General features: G+C 43.5%; 1 protein-coding gene and 1 long non-coding RNA gene across 7 annotated transcripts in view; one reads left to right on the top strand and one right to left on the bottom strand.

Moving 5' to 3' along the window:
- The window catches only part of LOC125964180 (uncharacterized), a 672,498-nt gene extending 668,084 nt beyond the window's left edge, over nucleotides 1–4,414 (bottom strand). Inside the window, exon 1 of the long non-coding RNA XR_007476846.1 lies at nucleotides 3,830–4,414. This is a non-coding gene — a long non-coding RNA (uncharacterized LOC125964180). The remainder of the gene's footprint in view (nucleotides 1–3,829) is intronic.
- The window catches only part of SLC10A7 (solute carrier family 10 member 7), a 251,725-nt gene that overhangs the window by 223,099 nt on the left and 4,968 nt on the right, over nucleotides 1–23,658 (top strand). The window lies entirely within an intron of this gene.

Raw genomic sequence — 23,658 nt, 5'->3', positions numbered from 1 at the left:
GCAACGGGAGAGGCCACAACAGTGAGAGGCCCGCATACCGCAAAAGAAAAAAAAAAAAAATCCCACATATTATACAGCGGCACCTCAAACTATACACCGAATCCTTACCCTTGTGCGTCTCTAAATGTCAATTGTTAGTGGTGGAAGCTTTTAATTCTGCAGTTTCATATTTCTTTCAAAATAAAAACCACCGTGTCATAGTTAGAAGGAGCTCTAAAGAGATTCATTTTACATGTTAATAATCAACTCACATGCCCAAAGCCATATGCTTCTGAAAACTCCGTGCTTCTGAAAACAGGAAGTGAGGGGACCACATTCTGTTGTCCTGGAGCTTGTCCTTTCTGAGGAGGCCTTCGCCACATCCAGGAGGGCTGACCACAGCCCGTCTCCCAGGGCTCTCTGTTCATCCCTGCACCTGCTGTCAGTTGCGGAGGGGATTGTTTATTATTATTAATATTTAGAAAGGTTGCCTCTAGCGGTACTAAAATGTGCATCACAGAACAACAGTTGTTTACTGTGTTTGAAGTGAAGGATCTCACCCAGGAGAGCTCCTTCACTTGAAGTTTCTCTCTCTCCATCTCTACTTGCAAACAGAGATTGATGAATAACAATTATTGTTTCAGAGTTGCATCTCTCACATTATTTATTTGGTCATAACTCTTCCCAGAAATTCCCTTAATTGAACCAGACACTATAAACCAGTTTGCATGGATTTGATGACAGCCAGCTCCATGCTTCTTTACAATAAAGATTAAAGGACTCCACGGCTGCAGAATGAGGTGACACCCACTGCCTCCTTGTCCCCGTCTATAGACCTATCCAAACAATTCCAGCCAGATATTAAAGTTAGCTGCCCATTTTTTAAAGCCATGCGGGATGCAGTAGGTTTTTGACAAATTACCCTGGAGGCAGGAGGAGATATAAAATTGGACATAGGGCTTCCCTGATGGCGCAGTGGTTAATAATCTGCCTACCAATGCAGGGGACACAAGTTTGAGCCCTGGTCCGGGAAGATCCCACGTGCCACGGAGCAACTGAACCCGTGCACCACAACTGCTGAGCCTGCGCTCTAGAGCCCGCGAGCCACAACTACTGAAGACCAAGCACCTCGAGCCTGTGCTCCGCAACAAGAGAAGCCACCGCAATGAGAAGCCCATGCACCGCAATGAAGAGTAGCCTATGCTCGCCACAACTAGAGAAAGCCCGCATGCAGCAAGAAAGACCCAATGCAGCCAAAATAAATAAATAAATTTAAAATTGGACATAACTCAAAAGATTCCTGGGCCCCAGGAAGCCAGCTCGTTTGGAATGTCACCTCCTGAAGCTGAGCTCGCTCATGGTTTTGGAGCAGTGACATTTCCCAGAGCTGCCTTTGCTTCAGGTTTGCTCTACGTACTAGTTACTCTCTGTGCTAGTCCTACTACTGTACTCTAGTACTGCTAGAGCAAGCTTTCTAAATATTAATCATAATGAAAACCAACTCCTCTGCAACTGACAGCGAGTGCAGAAATGTGCAGGAATAAACGGTGCCAATGGAAAGATGCTTTGCCAACATCATTTGCTCAATTCGTGCGTTCATCCAACAAGTGTTTATTTCATGCCTCCTATGCACCAGGCACTGTCCTAGGCCCTAGGGTGGCACAGCAGTGAGCAAAACACGAAAAAGCACTCCCCCTTATCCAGCTTCCTTTCTAGTGGGTCCAACAGACAAACACTCAGACATATTGCACATCAGATGATGGGAAGTGTGTGGAGAAAAAGAAAACCATAAAGGAGAACAAGGATGGCCAGAGGGCTTAAAGGGAACTTTGGGTCAAAGACCTGTAGGGAAGAGGGAGCAAGCCACGTGATATAGAGAGGAAGGAGGCTCCCACCAGGGGGAACAGCGAGGGCAAAGCACGTGAGGCCACGGTGTGCTCGGCAAGTTGGAGAAAGAGGAAGGGGCCAGTGTTCAGGGAGCAGAAGGGGTGAGAAGAGAGTTCTAGGAGGCGTGGTAAAAGGTCACAGGAGAGTGCCGGTGATACTGTGTGAGACCTTATCCACCTGCTGTGAGGACTTGCCCGCTATGCAGAAGGAGAGGGGAAGCCGTGAGGGGTCTGAGTGAACAAGTCAAAAGATTCAGCTCCCACTTTGGCTGCTCTGTTGAAAAAGGACTGGGTCTGGCTGGGGGGAAGGGTGCAGCAGGGAGAAACAGGAAAGCCAGTTAAGAGCCTTTAATCCAGACGAAAGCTGGGGTGGTGTGGTTAAAGGTAATAGTGGAGTGGTGAGAAGCGTTGGATCCTGGTTGTATTTTGAATGCAGAACTACTGGGATTTGCTGACGAATTGGATTTGTATGTAAAAGAAGGAGGAATGAAAGGCGATTCCAAGGGGTTTGGCCTGAGGGGCTGGAAGGATGGAGTTACCATTTACTAGACTGGATGAGAAACAGATTTTACTGGTGGAAGAGGGATGTGGGGCAGACCCAGAGTTCCATCTTGAACGTGTTAAGTTTGAGATGTCTTTTCGACATCCAGAGAAGAGTTGTCTTTGAGTCTAGAATTCTGATCTAGGCTGGAATTTTCAGCATATAGATGTTAGTTTAAGCTATCAGGCTCCATGGGATCACTAAAGAATGGGTAGACAGAGGAGAAAAGGGCTCCGAGCACTGGGCCCTGAGGCCCTCCAGAGGTTAGGGAGGCTACGAAATTACTTTGAGTGTAAAATGATATTGAAATTAGAAATCAGCCAGACATGTAGACGTCCAAAATGGCTAGCCTGTATTTTTCTCCCATATCACAAGGTTGAGGTGATGATTGAATAAGAAAGTAGATATGAAACCACTTCGAAACATTAAAAGGAAGAGGGTCTGGCAGTCCTGTGGCACCTACTACGTGCCAGGCACTGCATCAGGCACATGGGTTGCCTTATTATCTCATTGGATCTACACAGCAGCCCTGCACAATAGCTATTATTGATCCCATTGTCCAAGAAAACCGAGCCTCAGAGAGGTCAAGTAAATCACCCCAGCTTACACAGTGAGGAGAACGGCAAAGCCAGCACACAGTGGCCATGTGTCTACCTCCAGAAACCCCCAGAAACCTCTAGAATCCTCTTGCTCTCCCTTATTACCAGACCAAGCTTCTCAGCCCAGCTCACACTGGAATCACCTGAGAGCTACGCAAAACTGGGCCGGGACTCTCCCCATACCTGTTTGCTCAGAATCTCTCAGGATAGACCCAGGTATCACAGTTTTTAAAAGCTACCCAGGTGATTCTAACGAGCAGCTGCCGCTGAGAGCCATGGTATCATGCTACTTCCTTTATTTGTACGCATGCGTGGTCCACTGTGTTCCAGAAGGATCCAGGTGGGATTATACCTGCTCATTTGTTAATAAAACCGACCATTTGTGAAAACCACAATTCTCTGTGTTGTGATTAGATATGTTAAACTGTTCAGAGTTTAAAGAAAACCAAGGGGATTAGAAAAACATTGTTATTTCCAGAAATGGCTTCCAGGGTTCTCTTATTTTCTTCCTCTGCCTAAAAGTCCTCTGAATGAGGTCTTCACTCCCCAATTTTTATATCACTGAAAACAAATGAGGGCAGAAGTAGGTTAGCGGGACAACATCTAGCCAAGTTAAACCACGGAAACGTGAGTCAGACTTTTATTTATTTATTTATTTAAGTTGTGTTGTTTCTTTTTTTTTTTTTTTGCGGTACGCGGGCCTCTCACTGTTGTGGCCTCTTCCGTTGCGAACCACAGGCTCCGGACCCGCAGGCTCAGTGGCCATGGCTCACGGGCCCAGCTGCACCGTGGCATGTGGGATCCTCCCGGACTGGGGCAAGAACCCGTGTCCCCTGCATCGGCAGGTGGACTCTCAACCACTGCGCCACCAGGGAAGCCCCTGTTGTTTCTATTTTTATTTTTTTGACTTTTTTTAACATCTTTATTGGAGTATAATTGCTTTACAATGGTATGTTAGTTTCTGCTTTATAACAAAGTGAATCAGCTATATATATACATATATCCCCTATCTCCTCCCTCTTGCATCTCCCTCCTACCCTTGCTATCCCACCCCTCTAGGTGGTCACAAAACACCGAGCTGATCTCCCTGTGCTACGCAGCTGCTTCCCACTAGCTATCTATTTTACATTTGGTAGTATATATATATGTGTCAATGCTACTCTCTCACTTCGTCCCAGCTTACCCTTCCCCCTCCCCATGTCCTCAAGTCCATTCTCTACATCTTCATCTTTATTCCTGTCCTGCCCTTAGGTTCTTCAGAACCCCCTTTTTTTTTTTTTTTTTAGATTCCATATATATGTGTTAGCATACAGTATTTGTTTTTCTCTTTCTGACTTACTTCACTCTGTATGACAGACTCTACGTCCATTCACCTCACTACAAATAACTCACTTTCGTTACTTTTTACGGTTGAGTAGTATTCCATTGTATATATGTGCCACATCTTCTTTATCCATTCATCTGTTGCTTCCATGTCCTGGCTATTGTAAATAGTGCTGCAATGAACATTGTGGTACATAACTCTTTTTCAATTATGGTTTTCTCAGGGTATATGCCCAGTAGTGGGATTGCTGGGTCATCTGGTAGCTCTATTTTTAGTTTTTTAAGGAACCGCCGTACTGTTCTCCATAGTGGCTCTATCAATTTACATTCCCACCCACAGTGCAAGAGGGTTCCCTTTTCTCCACACCCTCTACAGCATTTGTTCTTTGTAGATTTTTTGAGGATGGCCATTCTGACTGGTGTGAGATGATACCTCATTGTAGTTTTGATTTGCATTTCTCTAATGATTACTGATGTTGAGCATTCTTTCATGTGTTTGTTGGCAATCTGTATATCTTCTTTGGAGAAATGTCTGTTTAGGTCTTCTGCCCATTTTTGGATGGGTTGCTTCTTTTTATGATATTGAGCTGCATGAGCTGCATGTAAATTTTGGGGATTAATCCTTTGTCAGTTGCTTCATTTGAAAATGTTTTCTCCGATTCTGAGGGTTATCTTTTCGTCTTATGTTTTCCTTTGCGAAAGCTTTCAAGTTTCATTAGGTCCCATTTGTTTATTTTTTATTTTATTTCCATGGGTCAAAAAAGGATCTTGCTGTGATTTCTGTCATAGAGTGTTCTGCCTGTGTTTTCCTCTAAGAGTTTTATAGTGTCTGGCCTTACATTTAGGTCTTTAATCCATTTTGAATTTATTTTTGTGCATGATGTTAGGGAGTGTTCTAATTTCATCCTTTTACATGTAGCTATCCAGTTTTCCCAGCATCGCTTATTGAAGAGGCTGTCTTTTCTCCATTATATATTCTTGCCTCCTTTATTAAAAATAAGGTGACCATATGGGCATAGGTTTATCTCTGGGCTTTTTATCCTGTTATATTGATCTATAGTTCTGTTTTAGAGCCAGTACCATACTGTCCTGATTACTGTAGCTTTGTAGTATAGTCTGAAGTCAGGGAGTCTGATTCCTCTAGCTCTGTTTTTCTTTCTCAAGATTGCTTTGGCTATTTGGGTCTTTTGTGTTTCCATACAAATTGTGAAATTTTTTGTTCTAGTTCTGTAAAAAATGCCATTGGTAGTTTGATAGAGATTGCATTTAATCTGTAGATTGCTTTGAGTAGTAGAGTCATATTCACAATGTTGATTCTTCCAATCCAAGAACATGGTATATCTCTCCATCTATGTGTATCATCTTTAATTTCTTTCATCAGTGTCTTATAGTTTTCTGCGTACAGGTCTTTTGTCTCCTTAGGTAGGTTTATTTCTAGGTATTTTATTCCTTTTTGTTGCAATGGTAAATGGGAGTATTTCCTTAATTTCTCTTTCAGATTTTCCTTCTTTAGTGTATAGGAATGCAAGAGATTTCTGTGCATTAATTTTGTATCCTGCTACTTTACCAAATTCATTGATGAGCTCTAGGAGTTTTCTGATAGCATCTTTAGGATTCTCTACGTATAGTAGCATGTCATCTGCAAACAGTGACAGCTTTACTTCTTCTTATCTGATTTGGATTCCTTTCATTTCTTTTTCTTCTCTGATTGCTGTGGCTAAAACTTCCAAAACTATGTTGAATAATAGTGGTGAGAGTGGACAACCTTGTCTTCTTCCTGATCTTAGAGGAAATGGTTTCAGTTTTTCACCATTGAGAACAATGCTGGCTGTGAGTTTGTCATATATGGCCTTTATTATGTTGAGGTAAGTTCCCTCTATGCCTACTTTCTGGAGGGTTTTTATCATAAATGGGTGTTGAATTTTGTCAGATCTTTTTCTGCATCTATTGAGATGATCATATGGTTTTTATCCTTCAGTTTCTTAATATCGTTTATCATATTGATTGATTTGCATATACTGAAGACTCCTTGCATTGCTGGGATAAACCCCACTTGAGCATGTTGTATGATCCTTTTAATGTGCTGTTGGATTCTGTTTGCTAGTATTTTGTTGAGGATATTTGCCTCTATGTTCATCAGTGATATTGGCCTGTAGTTTTCTTTCTTTGTGACATCTTTGTCTGGTTTTGGTATCAGGGTGATGGTGGCCTCATAGAATGAGTTTGGGAGTGTTCCTCTCTGTGCTATATTTTGGAAGAGTTTGAGAAGGATAGGTGTTAACTCTTCTCTCAATGTTTTATAGAATTCACCTGTGAAGCCATCGGGTCCTGGGCTTTTGTTTGTTGGAAGATTTTTAATGACAGTCTCAATTTCAGTGCTTGTGATTGGTCTGTTTATATTTTCTATTTCTTCCTGGTTCAGTCTTGGAAGGTTGTGCTTTTCTAAGAATTTGTCCATTTCTTCCCGGTTGTCCATTTTATTGGCATAGAGTTGCTTGTAGTAATCTCTCATGATCCTTTATATTTCTGCAGTGTCTGTTGTTACTTCCCCTATTTCATTTCTAATTCAATTGATTTGAGTTTTCTCCCTTTTTTTCTTGAAGAGTCTGGCTAATGGTTTATCAATTTTGTTTATCTTCTCAAAGAACCAGCTTTTAGTTTTATTGATCTTTGCTATAGTTTCCTTCCTTTCTTTTTCATTTATTTCTGATCTGATCTTTATGATTTCTTTCCTTCTGCTAACTTCGGGGTTTTTTTGTTTTTCTTTCTCTAATTGCTTTAGGTGTAAGGTTAGGTTGTTTATTTGAGTTGTTTGTTGTTTCTTGAGGGAGGAGTGTATTGCTATAAAATTCCCTCTTAGAACTGGTTTTGCTGCATCCCATAGGTTTTGAGTCATCGTGTTTTCATTGTCATTTGTTTCTAGGTATTGTTTGATTTCCTCTTTGATTTCTTCAGTGATCTCTTGGTTATTTAGTAGTGTACTGTTTAGCCTCCATGTGTCTGTATTTTTTTTACAGATCTTTTCCTGTAATTGATATCTAGTCTCATAGCGTTGTGGTCAGAAAAGATACTTGATACAATTTCAATTTTCTTAAATTTACCAAGGCTTGATTTGTGACCCAAGATATGATCTATCCTGGAGAATGTTCCATGAGCACTTGAGAAGAAAGTGTATTCTGTTAGTTTGGGATGGAATGTCCTATAAATATCAATTAAGTCCATCTTGTTTAATATATCATTTAAAGCTTGTGTTTCCTTATTTATTTTCATTTTGGATGATCCCCTACTATGATTGTGTTCCTATCGATTTCCCCTTTTATGGCTGTTAGCATTTGCCTTATGTATTGAGGTGCTCCTATGTTGGGTGCAAAAAGATTTACAATTGTTACATCTTCTTGTATTGATTCCCTTGATCATTATGTAGTGTCCTTCTTTGTCTCTTTTAATAGGCTTTGTTTTAAAGTCTATTTTGTCTGATATGAGAATTGCTACTCCAGCTTTCTTTTGATTTCCATTTGCATGGAATATCTTTTACCATCCCCTCACTTTCAGTCTGTATGTGTCCCTAGGTCTGAAGTGGGTCTCTTGTAGACAACATATATACGGTTCTTGTTTCTGTATCTATTCAGCCAGTCTATGTCTTTTGGTTGGAGCATTTAAACCATTTACATTTAAGGTAGTTATCGATATGTATGTTCCTGTTACCATTTTCTTAATTGTTTGGGGTTTGTTATTGTAGGTCTTTTCCTTCTCTTGTGTTTCCTGCCTGGAGAAATTCCTTTAGCATTTGTCATAAAGCTGGTTTGGTGGTGCTAAATTCTCTTAGCTTTTGCTCGCTTGTAAAGGATTTAATTTCTCCATCGAATCTGAATGAGATCCTTGCTGGGTAGAGTACTCTTGGTTGTAGGTTTTTCCCTTTCATCACTTTAAATATGTTCTGCCACTCCCTTCTGGCTTGCAGAGTTTCTATGGAAAGATCAGCTGTTAACCTTATGGGGATTCCCTTGTGTGTTATTTGTTGTTTTTCCCTTGCTGCTTTTAATATTTTTCCTTTGTATTTAATTTTTGATAGTTTGATTAATATGTGTGTTGGTGTGTTTCTCCTTGGTTTTATCCTGTATGGGACTCTTTGCACTTCCTGGACTTGATTGACTATTTCCTTTCCCATATTAGGGAAGTTTTCAACTATAATCTGTTCAAATGTTTTCTCAGTTCCTTTCTTTTACTCTTCTTCTTCTGGGACCCCTATAATTCAAATGTTGGTGTGTTTAATGTTGTCCCAGAGGTCTCTGAGACTATCCTAAATTCTTTTCATACTTTTTTCTTTATTCTGCTCTGTGCTAGTTATTTCTACTATTTTATCTTCTAGGTCACTTATCCATTCTTCTGCCTCAGTTATTCTAATATTGATTCCTTCTAGAGAATTTTTAATTTCATTTATTGTGTTTTTCATCATTGTTTGTTTCCTCTTTAGTTCTTGTTCCTTGTTAAATGTTTCTTGTATTTTCTCCATTCTATTTCCAAGATTTTGGATCATGTTTACTATCATTACTTTGAATTCGTTTTCAGGTAGACTGTCTATTTCTCTTCATTTGTTAGGTCTGGTGGGTTTTTATCTTGCTCCTTCATCTGCTGTGGGTTTCTCTGTCTTCTCATTTTACTTAACTTACTGTGTTTGGGGTCTCTTGTTTGCAGGCTGCAGGTTCATAGTTCCTGTTGTTTTTGGTGGCTGCCCCCAGTGGCTAAGGTTGGTTCAGTGCGTTGTGTAGGCTTCCTGGTGGAGGGGACTAGTGCCTGTGTTCTGGTGGATGAGGCTAGATCTTGTCTTTCTGATGGGCAGGACTGCATCCAGTGGTGTGTTTTGGGGTGTCTGTGACCTTATTATGATTCTAGGCAGCCTCTCTGCTAATGGGTGAGGTTGTGTTCCTGTCTTGCTATTTGTTTGGCATAGGGTGTCCAGCACTGTAGCTTGCTGGTCGTTGAGTGGAGCTGGGTCTTAGCACTGAGATGGAGATCTTGGCAGAGCTTTTGCCATTTGATATTACGTGGGGCTGGGAGGTCTCTGGTGGACCAATGTCCTGAACTTGCCTCTCCCACCTCAGAGGCACAGGCCTGACACCCAGCCAGAGCACCAAGACCCTGTCAGCCACACGGCTCAGAAGATAAGGGAGAAAAAAAGAAAGAAAAGGTAAAATAAAATAAAGTCATTAAAAAATAAAAAAATTATTAAATATAACAAATTTAAACTAATTTTTAAAAAAGAAGGAAAGAAGAGAGCAACCAAACCAAAAAACAAATCCACCGATGATAACAAGTGCTAAAAACTATACTAAAAAACGGACAGGCAGAACCCTAGGACGAATGGTAGAAGCAAAGCTATACAGACAAAATCACACAAAGTCCACCGCCTCAGTTTTGGGATGATTCGTTGTCTAGTCAGGTATTCCACAGATGCAGGGTACATCAAGTTGATTGTGGAGATTTAATCCACTGCTCCTGAGGCTGCTGGGAGAGATTTCCCTTTCTCTTCTTTGTTCGCACAGCTCCCGGGGTTCATCTTTGGATTTGGACCCTCCTCTCTGTGTAGGTCGCCTGAGGTTGTCTGTTCTTCGCTCAGACAGGACGGGGTTAAAGGAGCCGCTGATTCGGGGGCTCTGGCTCATTCAGGCCGTGGGGAGGGAGGGGTACGGATGCAGGGCGAGCCTGCGGTGGCAGAGGCCGGTGTGACGTTGCACCGGCCTGAGGCGCGCCGTGCGTTCTCCCGGGGAAGTTGTCCCTGAATTCCGGGACCCTGGCAGTGGCGGACTGCACAGGCTCCGGGAGAGAGGTGTGGATAGTGACCTGTGCTCGCACACAGGCTTCTTGGTGGCGGCAGCAGCAGCCTTAGCGTCTCAGGCCCGTCTCTGGTGTCTGCGCTGTTAGCCGCGGCTCGCGCCCGTCTCTGGAGCTCCTTTAAGCAGCGCTCTTAATCCCTCGCGCACCAGGCAACAAAGAGGGAAGAAAAAGTCTCTTGCCTCTTCGGCAGATCCATACTTTTTGCCGGACTCCCTCCTGGCTAGCCGTGGCACACTAACCCCCTGCAGGCTGTGTTCACGCTGCCAACCCCAGTCCTCTCCCTGCGCTCCGATCGAAGCCCGAGCCTCAGCTCCCAGCCCCGCCCGCCCCGGCGGGTGAGCAGACAAGCCTCTCGGCCTCGTGAGTGCCGTTCGGCCCTGATCTTCGGTGCGGGAATCTTTGCCCTCCGCACCCCTGTGGCTGCGCTCTCCTCCGCTTTGCCCTCCGCACCCCTGTTGCTGGGCTCTCCTCCGCGGCGCCGAAGCTTCCCCCTCCGCCACCATAAGTCTCCGCCCGCGAAGGGGCTTCCTAGTGTGTGGAGACCTTTCCTCCTTCACAGCTCCCTCCCACTGGTGCGGGTCCCGTCCCTATCCTTTTGTCTCTGTTTTTTATTTTTTCTTTTGCCCTACCCAGGTACGTGGGGAGTTTCTTGCCTTTTGGGAGGTCTGAGGTCTTCTGCCAGCGTTCAGTAGGTGTTCTGTAGGAGTTGTTCCACGTGTAGATGTATTTCTGATGTATTTGTGGGGAGGAAGGTGATCTCCACATCTTACTCCTCCGCCATCTTGAAGGTCTCCGAGTCAGCCTTTTAAAAGAGAGATGGATTTATGGGTTAATAACTCTAGTTTCTAATCCCCAAATCAAAACATCCTTGTTCTTCTGTGTCAGAAGATATCTCTTCTGAGGTTTAAGTTTATCATAAACATGGTACCATCAAGAAGAAAATTAGCACCAGAGGGTGATTAGTGGCCACGTTGACAAAACAAAGTGTATGTGCATTTGGGTCACAGTTTACTCCCATTTACAACTTAACTACAATTTGGACGCCTTCCAGAAGTTCCTCTGTCCATTGTTAAGAACATTATCAATGCAAAATCTTAGGGAGAACTAAGTTTAGGGTGTTGGAAGCTGTGGCAGAATCAGTAAAAGTGCATGTCATACTCATCAGCCTCTCATTGGCTCACACTTAAAAAGTTCCAAGTGTTTTTCTTCATTTATATAAAAACACATCTTTTAAAAAATCTGTGAAACTAGACAAGGCTTTCCAGAGCCAGTCAGATGGGGCCAGCCCTGTGTTGGTGACGATGTTTAATCTATTCTGATGCCTTTGTGTTATTTTTGTCATATGAAACTCTCTATTTTTGAGGTTTCACATCCTGTGATTGTGAACATTAGGCAGATTATTCTCTTTAGAAGACAAATGACTCTTCCTTCGCAGCCCAGAGAAGGAAAATGCTAAGCTCACTCTACTTCCTTCCCACCTGTCTCTGTAAATATGGTGACCCCTCCCGGAAGCCACCATGGGCATCTGAATGAAGCCTCCATGGCTCAGCTCTTCAATGCATTCTTGAATTCCCCATCTGTTAATTACTCCTACAATGCTGTCAGATAGGTGAGGATGTACCTAATCTTCCGAGGCTGAGAACTTCGATTGGTAGAGTTAAATGTTTCATTGTCAGCATGTGGTGAGCCAGTTCAGGACATTCATTAAACATCTTTTCCAATCAGAACGTACCTGTTTCAAAACAGAAGTAACACCAGCTGCTCATTTGGGTCTTTTCTTGCATCTTTATGCAAGTTTTATTACATAAAACTTTCAGCAAAGGGGTAGGGTTACAGCCCAGGTGACTGAAGGCTAAACCACCATCTTTCATTTTCTGAATGGGCTGACAATGGTCAGAAAATGGTCATCGACCAACTTTTATTCAAAGTGAGTAAAAGCTGGTCATATGAGCTCCTCTGTCGAAAGGAATACCTCTCTTCTTTGCAGACCTTTCCTGTGTAAATATTTTATTTCTTACGTTCTATATTCTATTCCTTTTCACCCTCCATTATTCTGTGTTAATATCATCAAGCATCTCTTTTTCTCTCGGGTTCCAGGCACTCTGACAAATCACCATTGGAGGCAGTAATGTGGTAGAGGGCCCAGAACCAGAGCCAGTCTGTCTGTGTTCACATCTACACGCTGTTGCTCACTGTGCGTGGCCTTGGGGAGATTTTTATTCTTCTGCTGCCTCAGTTTTCTCATCTGAAAAATGGGGAGAATAACGGTAGCCTTTACTCACATTGTAGACATAAGGAGTGAATGAGCTAATGTTGGCTCACTCTCAGAATAGTGCCTGACCCATAGTAAGCCCTGTGTAATGATTTTCCACAATCTGTATTCCACCTACCAACATACCGATGAGAGCCAGAAAGATCCATGAACTCCAGATATGGCTTCTGAAGTCCTGCCTGAGGTGGGATGACCGAAAGACTACAACATGAACACTGCTCTTTTTTTTCTAAAACTCTCAATTACTGGAAAGATTGTTCCTTCTGTTAGTAATGGCCTCGGACTTCTAGTTTATACCCTTGTATTTGTTCATTTTCCTGCTCTTCCAGGCCTAACTCTGCCTTTTGGATAAAGGGAGATGTATTTTTATATATTATTATAGTCTGTATTTTATAATATATAAAAATGTTATGTTTTTGAATTCTGGTTTTGAAATATGAAGGAAGGATAAATCTCTTAGGAAAGTTTTACATAAGCATCGATTTAGCACAGCTAAATAGCTCCTGACTACACCAAAAAGAAATGGAGCTGTGAGTCTTCCTAACCGTGGAGGGGAGGGTGGCAGGAGAGCCCCGTCAGGACCTCAGAGGGGATGTCTGAGTCCAACATGTGAAGTGCATTTCTGACACCTCCTGTGTGGACTTCCACGTGTCCCTTTCCCTCTCAAATGCCATCTACAGAGATAACCATGGGAGGTTTTTCAGGCCTCAGAGGTTGGAAATTAAAATTCCATTTATACTTACCTGTGAAACTGGTATAAGATTGTCTTGTTTTTCTGCCGGAGGTCTAGCCACGGGGGTTGGTTGTTAGCCATCCCTGAGCTGCTGCTATTGCCTTTGTGTTCAAAAATTTAGAAATGCCCTAGTGTATGTGGGTTCCCTGAACCCATCACTGGGACACTGAGAAAACGAAAGAGTTCTTATTTGCATATATTATTTAGTTGTACATCATTTTGGATGACTCCTGCTACAAAAAGGACAAGAATCTTTCCTTCTGTGTCTCATAAAGCAACAATAGAGGTTCTGATGGTGGAGTCGCATCAAAGATGATATGGCGGGCTTCCCTGGTGGCGCAGTGGTTAAGAATCCGCCTGCCAATGCAGGGGACACGGGTTCGAGCCCTGGTCTGGGAAGATCCCACATGCTGCGGAGCAACTAAGCCCGCGTGCCACAACTACTGAGCCTGAGCTCTAGAGCCCATGAGCCACAACTACTGAAGCCCGTGCACCTAGAGCCCGTGCTCCGCAACGAGAGAAGCCACTGAAATGAGAAGCCTGCGCACCGCAACGAAGAGTAGCCCCCGCTCGCCGCAACTAGAGAAAGCCCGCACACAGCGACAAAGATCCAGCGCAGCCAAAAATAAAATAAATAAATTTAAAAAAAAGATAATATAGCAGTTTTCCATTACAGATGGAATGACACGAAAAGAACAGGGAAGCAAATAAAATGTAAATCACTGGCAAGTGTAAGACAGCCCAATCTGTGTATTAAAATACCTTGGAGAATTTGAGCAAAAGACCAGTCATTTAGATGGGAGTGAATGAGAGCAGGTCACATGATCCGTGACATCCTGTCCACCTTCATAAGGGAATCTGCAGGAAGCAGACTCGCCAGCCTTTGGAACATTGCAGAATGGGTTTCAGGGGAAGTCCTAGAATAGCCAGCATTACGAGCAGTAATTCTGGGGGCTGTGCAGACGTACCACCTGCTCCAACAGGCCACACGTTAGTGGCCCTCTCTCTGAAGGACAGCATGCCAAGCCATACCCGTCAACCTGGAAGTAGGTGGCCTTTCTTTGTACCCACTCTAAAAGAGAGGCAAAAATTAGAATAACCCAGATGTTCACTGCATCCGTTTTGCTTAACAGCTTTGCAGTGCTGCATTTCCTCACTGCCCTGTGCCATGATTCTGTGGTTGGGTGGAATTTGCTCTTCACCTAGCTTTGGCATGGTACTCTCCATCTTCTCTCTCTAGTCAATAAGAGCATAAGTTCAGTGAAGGCGGGGTTGGGGGAGGGGTATCGGCTTACCCACTTATTCACTGCACCTAGAATGGTATCTGAAGACTTACTACTTACCAGACATTGTGTATTGTTTCATTTACGGTTTATTAAGAAAAAAAAAAACCTACAGAGTAGGTACATTTTACAGATGTGAAAACAGAGGTTCAATCACTTGCCTAACCAAAGTAACACAGCTGGTAAGTGGTAAGCATGGGACTCCAACCCGGGGCTCTCTGTGTCTTGTATCAGGCTTCGTAACAGCTACCTGTACTGCCTTGTGTAGGCTACTGGACATAATAAATTATAAATTGCTACATGAAGCGACAGCTATATTACTGAAAATTAGCTTGCTTTAGGAAAATCCTAACTGAAAGCCTTTTCTAAACAAATTCCAAAACTGTTGGTGTACCTTATCATGACACCATTTTGTGTTCTAGAAAAGGCATATAAGTACCCCTTTGTGTGGTAACTGAGATAAATCAGCGCCAGTGAGTTTGACTTTCTGTGACTATTTGTCTCTGAAGAGAAAGTGTGTGAGTGTGTGTGTGTGTGTGTGTGTGAGTGTGTGTGTGCGTGTGTGTGCGCACACGCGCATGCGCGCGCGTGGGGTCAGAAGGGGACCCAGACTGGCATTTAGTGATGCCTGAAAAGAGTGGCTGTGTTCCTCTAATAGCGGCTGCCTCTGCAATTACATTATGATTGGGGAGACCATCTATCCCAGTGACTCTTAAAGGCAAATGTGGGCTTTTGAACTGAGAGATGCACTAAGAAGGAAGAGATAGAATTCAAATAACAATGTGTAAGATGTTTGGAGAGTAAAATTATGGATGTTTCTAACTAAGAACAAACTAAACAAAAGTGGGAAATCTCCATGACGACTGAAGAGCTAAGCAGCTCGATGCCAGATTTGCCAGCAGCTCTCTCCAGAACTCACTGGAACATCCGAGAAAGAATTTAAATGGAAAACAAATCATGTGAATTCAGGCGAATGAACCTTTGAAAGACAGGAAAGGATCCAGGTGACTGGCGTATACTGTCTCTTAGCGAAGTGGGAAAGTAAGTGACATATTCAAGTTCAAAAACACAAAGGGTGTTTTTCAATATATTTCCTCTCCTACTCCACTATTCAATACTCATTTCAAAGTTTGGTTTCCACGGTCAGACCAGTTTCTTTCCTTCCTGCCATAATGAATATATTTTTCTCCTATGAAATACAACCCTCTTCCAGAGGGGTGTGCGAAGGATTTTTTTTTTTTTTTTTGCGGTATGCGGGCCTCTCACTGTTGTGGCCTCTCCCGTTGCGGAGCACAGGCTCCGGACGCGCAGGCTCAGCGGCCATGGCTCACGGGCCCAGCCGCTCCGCGGCATGTGGGATCTTCCCAGACTGGGGCACGAACCCATGTCCCCTGCATCGGCAGGCGGACTCTCAACCACCGCGCCACCAGGGAAGCCCTTATTCTCTTTTTAGTCCAGTAAAGCAACTAGTATTTGTTCTTGTCCTGTCTTTTTTGATGGGAAACATTGCTTTAGCACCTATTCTTCAATAATTAATCATTCATGTATTGAGTACCAGTCCTGTGCTTAAACACTGCAGGAGATTAAAAGAAAAATATAAGGCTTTGCCTATTTTCAGGGGCAAACAAATCCTACACAAAAGAAAATAATGGCAACATAAGCAAATGCTAAATTATGGAGTGCAGCTAGGAAGAGAAGCTTCATTCTTCAAAAGAGGAAGAAATCGGTAGGGAGGCCACCTTCACCATGGAGAAAAAATGTAAAGCTGAGCCCAAAACAACCCCTAGGATTTAGTCACCCAGAGGGAAAGGACAAGATCGAGGCAGGGGCTCAGCTCTTACAAAGACAAGAGAGTTCTAGGCCTGAGCCAGTGACAGCAATTGGCAACTGAGAGTTTGGTTTAATGGAGTTAACATAGGTTAGTGATTAAAAGTAAATAGACTGTGGTCTAATTCTGCCTCTACCACCTACCAGATGTGTGATGTTAGGCAAGTCACATAACTGCTCTACCCCTCAGTTGCCTCATGTTTCAGTGGGGAAATTGCCACCTACTTCTTAGGGCCGTTTTAAGGATTAAGTGAGATAATGCAGGAAAAGCACTTGGCAGGCAGGAAGCACTTACAAAATGGCGGTAGTTGCCATCGTTCTTTACTGACGTCGAAGGGGTAGAGGATTTGATGAATGGGCACTGGAAAGTCATTGTAATTCTTGAGCAGGGTGTTGCCTTTAATTAATGTGGGTTTTAGGAAGATTAATCTGGCTGTGGTTTGTAGGATTGATGAAGGGAAGAGTCTGAAGACAGGGGGTTATGTCAGGAGGCTGAAAGAGTCATTTGGCTTGATTTTATGAGGAACCGAATTAGGAAGGTGGCAGTGAAAACTGAGGGGGAAGGACAGTGCTCGATAGAGGAAAGAACCTCCAGAACTTGCTGACTTGATCTACAAATAGAAAGACAAATGGTGATCCCCAAACTCTGAGTTGTAGCAACTTGGTAAGCATGCACCAGGCCGGCACTCACTCTGGACGAAGGAAAGCCTAGGTGACTGGAGCAAGTGCTACAGAAAGTGGGCCCCAGGAAGGCAGGGGCCTTGTCTGTGTTATTTTCCTTATATCCTCAGCACCGGGAACAGTGAATCACATACAGCAGAGGCCCAGAAAGTATTTTTTGAATGAATGAGTAGATGGTGAGAGCATCGTGCTCCTACAAGTAAACTCTGAACAACGATATAAAGTAGATGGTGTTCCTATTGTGAGCAATAGAGCGGCCTTCCGTGAGAGGTATGTGAAGGTCCATATTTAATCGAGGAAGAAAAATGTCTGTTTCTCAAGGAAAAATTTAAAAACCGTCCATCCAATAGAAACTAGTAACTGTTGAAACTTGATACAAAGGGAATTTTCTAATTCAGAGAACATAAAATAAACATTTAAAATAGGGGGGATACCCCCACTTGTTCCGGTACGTATTGTTTTATCCTTTCCATCCTGGGTGTAGGATAAAAGAAACCCCTTATTTGCTTGTTAGAAGAAGAAAGCTCTCACTTGAAGTACTTAGTTGGCAGATGTCAGTTGAAAGCTCTGCTTATGGAATATGCCGCAGTGTCAAAGTCTGTTGGATAATTTTAGACGAATGTGTCATGTGTGACATGGAAATATGGCATGCCATACATTAGTGATTTCCCAAGTGTTTGGAGCAGGTAGTAATGTGCTGAGGAAGTGCTCTTTATCTCTCCACACAGTGTACTTGTAGAGCAGTGGGGAAATGCTTCTGGTGGAAATTACTTTAGTCAGAAAAGGAATCCATTTACAATATGCGCCTTCTAACATCTTTCAGACAATGCATGGTATTAAAGAGGCATTTTTTGATTAATGTTTTATAAACATTTTTCAGCATGACAGCTTAAAGTCCCTGTAAAATTGTAAATGCGCGCATGGTGTTCACTTCCATAAAGTCAAACGCCGTCTCATAAAGTCTAGTCGGATCCTGTCAACCACGGTGACACAGAATCAGTACCTGGGAGCATTAAAATTAATTTGCTTCATTTATGTTACCGCAGTGATTGCAAGATGAAAAGAGTCCTATATTTAAATTTTACTTGAAAAAGAAAACTCTTTTGAGTAAGTTTGTTTGGTTTTTTAAAATTATTGCCCTTTTTTTCTCCCTAGTTAATGAATGGAGTGAAAATGGAGTGATAGTCTGCACAGTAACTTTATGATGGGGTCTGGAAAAGCACAAGTCCGATCCTTCAGTGCTCTTCCTCTGAGCACTAAGATGCTCAGAGATGAAGACAAAACAGTCACTGACCCTAAGAAGCTAACAGCTTAGTGAGGGAATCACACACACACACACACACACACACACACACACACACACACACACACACACGAAGCAAGCAGCAATAATAAATGCAGCAAACGCTAGGCTGGAACGCGCCCCAGTTGGGTAAGCCTAGAGCAGAAAGGAGCCTTGGGACATCAAGGATGGCTTCCCAGAGGAGGCGGGTTAGGAACTGCGGGCTAAGGAATTGGGCAGGTCAAGAAGTGGGTGGCGGGCATCCTGGGCAAAAGGAACTCACGTGCAAAGACCGAGAGGTGAGACTTCTAGAGCCTAGAGTGTGGGCATGGGCACGGGTTGGGGAGAGGAGGGGAGGAAGGGGCACCACACTCTTCATGGCTGGAGCACAGAGAGAGCCCAGGGGAGCGTGGTGAGACGGAGAGAGATTTTGTACTCAGCCTGGTTGCAGACTGGAAAATACCCTGCAGAGGACAAGCCTGAAGGCAGAGAGATGGGTTTGGGGCAAGGGTTGGGGGGCGGGTGAGGGCTGACGGAGCCCTGAAGGAAGGTCACGGGGAGGCAATGGGAGTGGTCACAGAGGGGCCTGTGAGCTACCTGAGTGAGGGTCGTGTCACATGCCTCGCCCTTTAGTTAATCTGTGAAGTGAGTGCTAATTGAATGAACGATTGAGTGAATTGTTGAAAGGGTGGGTGAAGAGGATGAAAGGGTGGTGCATTACATGGGCTTCTGGAAAAAGACAGCGATGCTCTCTGATTTGACTTGAAGGTCAAGTTTTGCCAAATTCGTGACCAGGTGACAGAAATCGCAGTGTGGTGAGCACAGTGGCCCTCACAGTTCCAGGACTCTCTCTATTTCATTTCCAGTGTTCATCCTGATAGTGCTGGAAACACAGCAAAGATGCCCTAGAACAGAGATCGTAAACTCGCCGCTTCCAAACATCGCCAGGGTGGACTGGACCACTCAGACGTGGAATCGTAGAATAGTTACCTCCCCTTCCACCCCCCCACTTCTCCCAACTTCTCTTCCTACTCTGATCCTCGAGAAAATGAAAATGCACAGGGTAGAAGCTGCCAGGAGGGCGGATGGGGAGAAACTGAAGAAAAGCAGGGGAAAGACTGAGATATAAAGAAGAGATTGCGAAGGAACTAATAATTGAAAAGGAAAGTGGATAATTGAATGATCGAGAAGTAAGGTAGAGTTTCAGACAGAGGGAACAGAAAGGTTCCCAAAACAAATAGCTTGACTTGAATCGCTGGAGTCCCCCTCCCCTCATCCGGGGATTAGCCGGTGGTGAATCCACCCTGAGAGAATGACAAGCAAAGACGCAGCAAAGGGACCTGGCCCTAATCTCCGGAAGCTAAGTTTTTCTCTCTGATGTGATTTTCAATCATATTTTTAACATTAGTCACTGAGAGTGGTGGTGATAGGAAATCTGATTAACAATTAACAAGAAGGTATTGCAGGCACACAAAGTGATGAAGAGAAATCCCTACTTCATTCGACAGATGTCTACAGCAGCGGCCAGCCATGCGGGAGCCCTCTCTTTTCCAGGCGAAGTGGATGACTGGGGTGCGAAGCCAAGTGAGAGAGGGCCTGTGTCTCCAGGGTGAGGCAGGCAAACACGCCACGCCATCAACATAGGGCACTAAAACAGTGTGGGAAAGCGGGGAGGGGACAGTGAGGAAATGAAGGAGTAATAAGTGCAGGAAGTAGCTGGAGCTGGGGGAACAAAGGAAGAAGTTGGGTTCTCAGAACCTAGAAGTCTGGAGAGGAAACAGGGGTCAGACCTTCAAGGAGGGGCACAGTGGGCTAGCCGCTGGGGCCAAACCCCAGGCCTCTGCGCCTTCTCCAGCCTTCCTCTAGTGTCCAGGGGGCCACCTGCTGACAAGGAGGAGTGATGTTTGCAGAGTCCCAGCCTGGTCTGTACAGAAGAGTGTGTTCAAAGATGAGACGGAAGAGCTGAAGAACCAGCCCAGGACCAGAAGAGACTTCATACAAAGTGATAGCAGCATCCACAGAAGGTAGAAGTTCACCTGTACACTGGAAGTTTCTTGAAGACAGTGTCAGTCTGGGGTTCCCTTGCCACTATTGGGGTAGGCCTCGCGGTTACTGAGCTCCTGGCCGCTGTGAAATCACAGGAATACCCCAGCGTGGGTAGCAGGGGAGTGTGAGGTCTGCTGCCCCCGGAAGTGCTGCTGGGAGGGTTAGGGGCCCAAGGGGAGCGAGTTCCGAAAGGACTTCTGGACTAGAAAGCTCTTTGCATCCCAGGCCCTCTTCTGCTTCATGGAGCTGCCATGCCTGTGGCATCTTGAACTGAAGACCTCGGAGGCCTTGACCCTTACCTGACACAGAGAACTGGAAACCCAGGTGGCCTGGATTGCAGTAAAGACTCCACCACTTGGGAAAGTTTTCTAACCACTAATGAGGCGTTTCAGTCTCCTCATTAGTAAAATGGTGCAAACAATAGGTTTCATCAACCACCGAGAGTTGTTGTCTGTTCATATGGGAGAGCCCTTGACAGCACCTGGCCTCAAGTAAGTACTCACTGCATACAAACCGTTATTATCATTATTACTACTATCTTTTCATCACACTACGGTGAATTGATGTCGCTTCCATTAAGATACCTTGTGAACTTGCGTATTGGAGCAGCAGCCCTGTGACCACATCTGTGGGCTTGCTTGAGCTGGCTGAAGAACGACCCAGAGCCTGCCTGAACTTAGCCAAGAAAGTGTAACTCAGGTGATTTAGCCCAGCAGCCATCGTCCTTGAATTTGGGGTCAGAAACCCCTGCTCTGACCATGTTTTAGAGACACATACCTGCATATTTCTATCATTTGCTCCCTTTAGCCCCACTATTACTCCACGCCACCCCCCAGCTCCTTCACATCATCCTTTTGGGCCAAATAACCTTTCCTGAAAACAGGAGTAGTATATGTTCAGGTCTTCTTCATTTCTCATTGTAGTAACTTTCTGGGACTATAATTTTTTTTTTTTTTTAGATTTTATTCATTTTATTTTATTTTTTTATTTATTTATTTTTTGGCTGCATTGGGTCTTTGTTCTTGCGTGTGGGCTTTAGTTGTGGCGAATGGGGGCTACTCTTTGTTGTGGTGTGCGGGCTTCTTATTGTGGTAGCTTCTCTTGTTTCAGAGCACAGGCTCAAGGCGCGTGGGCTTCAGTAGTTGTGGCACGCGGGCTCAGTAGTTGTGGCACACAGGCTCTAGAGCGCAGGCTCAGTAGTTGTGGCGCACGGGCTTAGTTGTTCTGCAGCACGTGGGATCTTCCCGGACCCGGGCTTGAACCCGTGTCCCCTGCATTGGCAGGCGGGTTCTTAACCACTGCGCCACCAGGGAAGCCCTCTGGGATTATAATATTAAATGCTGCTTTTCAATATCTAACACTGATCTAATTCAAATCCAATAAGTGGATTAAGCATATTACTTTTAAAAAGAAAACTCCTTTGTTCTTTATATTAGTGAGAAGACAGAAGCTGTGCAAAACTCTAAATGCATACGCTTGACGCTTTGAGAGAGACTTTGTTTGGGAAGAGTTAAGTGTTTGCAGTTTATGGCAATGATATGTGAGGCTGTGAAAAAGAAAGCAGCCATGAAATACATTTTTGCATAAAGGTTTGAAGTTTATTAGAAGGTAAAAATAATTGAAAAAGCAGAGCTTTCCTCACCAGGCTATCATAAAACATTATTTATGTACCATCATTGTGTGTATTTAGGAGCCTGGGTCCTTTTCAGTGGTTGTTCTCAAAGAAACAAAAAGAAAGCTAAGCTGTTAAAGTTATTCAGTTGAAAAACTGATGGACATGCACAGCCGTACTGACAACTGGACCACATTAAAGCAATTGGTGATAATAGTCAAATCACCAGTGTCTGAATTCTGTTACAGAAGCTTAATAGTTACATATGTTAGGCAGCTGCTTACAAAAGATGCACACCTTGCCCTGGATATAACAGAGCGGTAGACTCAGAAGTAGTATTCGTTTACCTGAGTTCCGTTACAGCCTTCACTGTGGGGGTTAATCATTCAGCACAGATTTTAGAATTCATCTGCCGTATACAGTACTGCTTAAAGCGCTTTGAGATTCTTGGCCAAAAGAGAATGTGCAAAAGCCTTTATTAATGTCTATCTGGCTAAAGTACCCTCCGACTTATAGCCATATATACCATACTTTATCTTACCATATACTTTCAGCCCCAAAGTGAACTTGGGGGCTGTGAAATGGTGCCAGGCAGGCTTCCCTAAAGACTAACAGAGTGTTTCACTACTAAGCAAGAAAAGATCCTTTTTTTTTTTTTAATTGTGGTATAGTTGCTTTATAGTGTTGTGCAGAAAAGATCCATTTTTAACCTCTACCTTACTAGTATGCCTCAGCCTTCTCGAAGAAACTCTATTCCGAAATCTGAAAGAGAAATTAAGGAAACTCTCCAATTTACCATTGCAACAAAAAGAATAAAATACCTAGGAATAAACCTTCCTAGGGAGACAAAAGACCTGTATGCAGAAAACTATAAGACACTGATGAAAGAAATTAAAGATGATACCAACAGATGGAGAGATATACCATGTTCTTGGATTGGAAGAATCAATATTGTGAAAATGACTGTACTACCCAAAGCAATCTGCAGATTCAATGCAATCCCTATCAAATTACCAATGGCATTTTATACGGAACTAGAACAAAAAATCTTGAAATTTGTATGGAGACACAAAAGACCCCGAATAGCCAAAGAAGCCTTGAGTGAAAAAAACGGAGCTGGAGGAATCAGACTCCCTGACTTCAGACTATACTACAAAGCTACAGTAATCAAGAAAATATGGTACTGGCAGAAAACCAGAAACATAGATCAATGGAACAAGATAGAAAGCCCAGAGATAAACCCACGCACCTATGGTCAACTAATCTATGACAAAGGAGGCAAGGATATACAATGGAGAAAAGACAGTCTCTTCAATAAGTGGTGCTGGGAAAACTGGACAGCTACATGTAAAAGAATGAAATTAGAACACTCCCTAACACCATGCACAAAAATAAACTCAAAATGGGTTTGAGACCTAAATATAAGACCAGACACTATAAAACTCTTAGAGGAAAACATAAGAAGAACACTCTTTGACATAAATCACAGCCAGATCTTTTTTGATCCACCTCCTAGAGTAATGAAAATAAAAACAAAAATAAACAAATGGGACCTAATGAAACTTAAAAGCTTTTGCACAGCGAAGGAAAGCATAAACAAGACGAAAAGACAACCCTCAGAATGGGAGAAAATATTTGCACACGAATCAATGGACAAAGGATTAATCTCCAAAATATATAAACAACTCATGCAGCTCAATATCAAAAAACAAACAACCCAACCCCAAAATGGGCAGAAAACCTAAATAGACATGTCTCC

This window comes from Orcinus orca, chromosome 4 (assembly GCF_937001465.1).
Source record: "Orcinus orca chromosome 4, mOrcOrc1.1, whole genome shotgun sequence".
NCBI classification, from domain to species: Eukaryota; Metazoa; Chordata; class Mammalia; order Artiodactyla; family Delphinidae; genus Orcinus; species Orcinus orca.
Note: the sequence above shows the minus strand (reverse complement) of the source record. Positions and strands in the feature narration are given on the sequence as shown.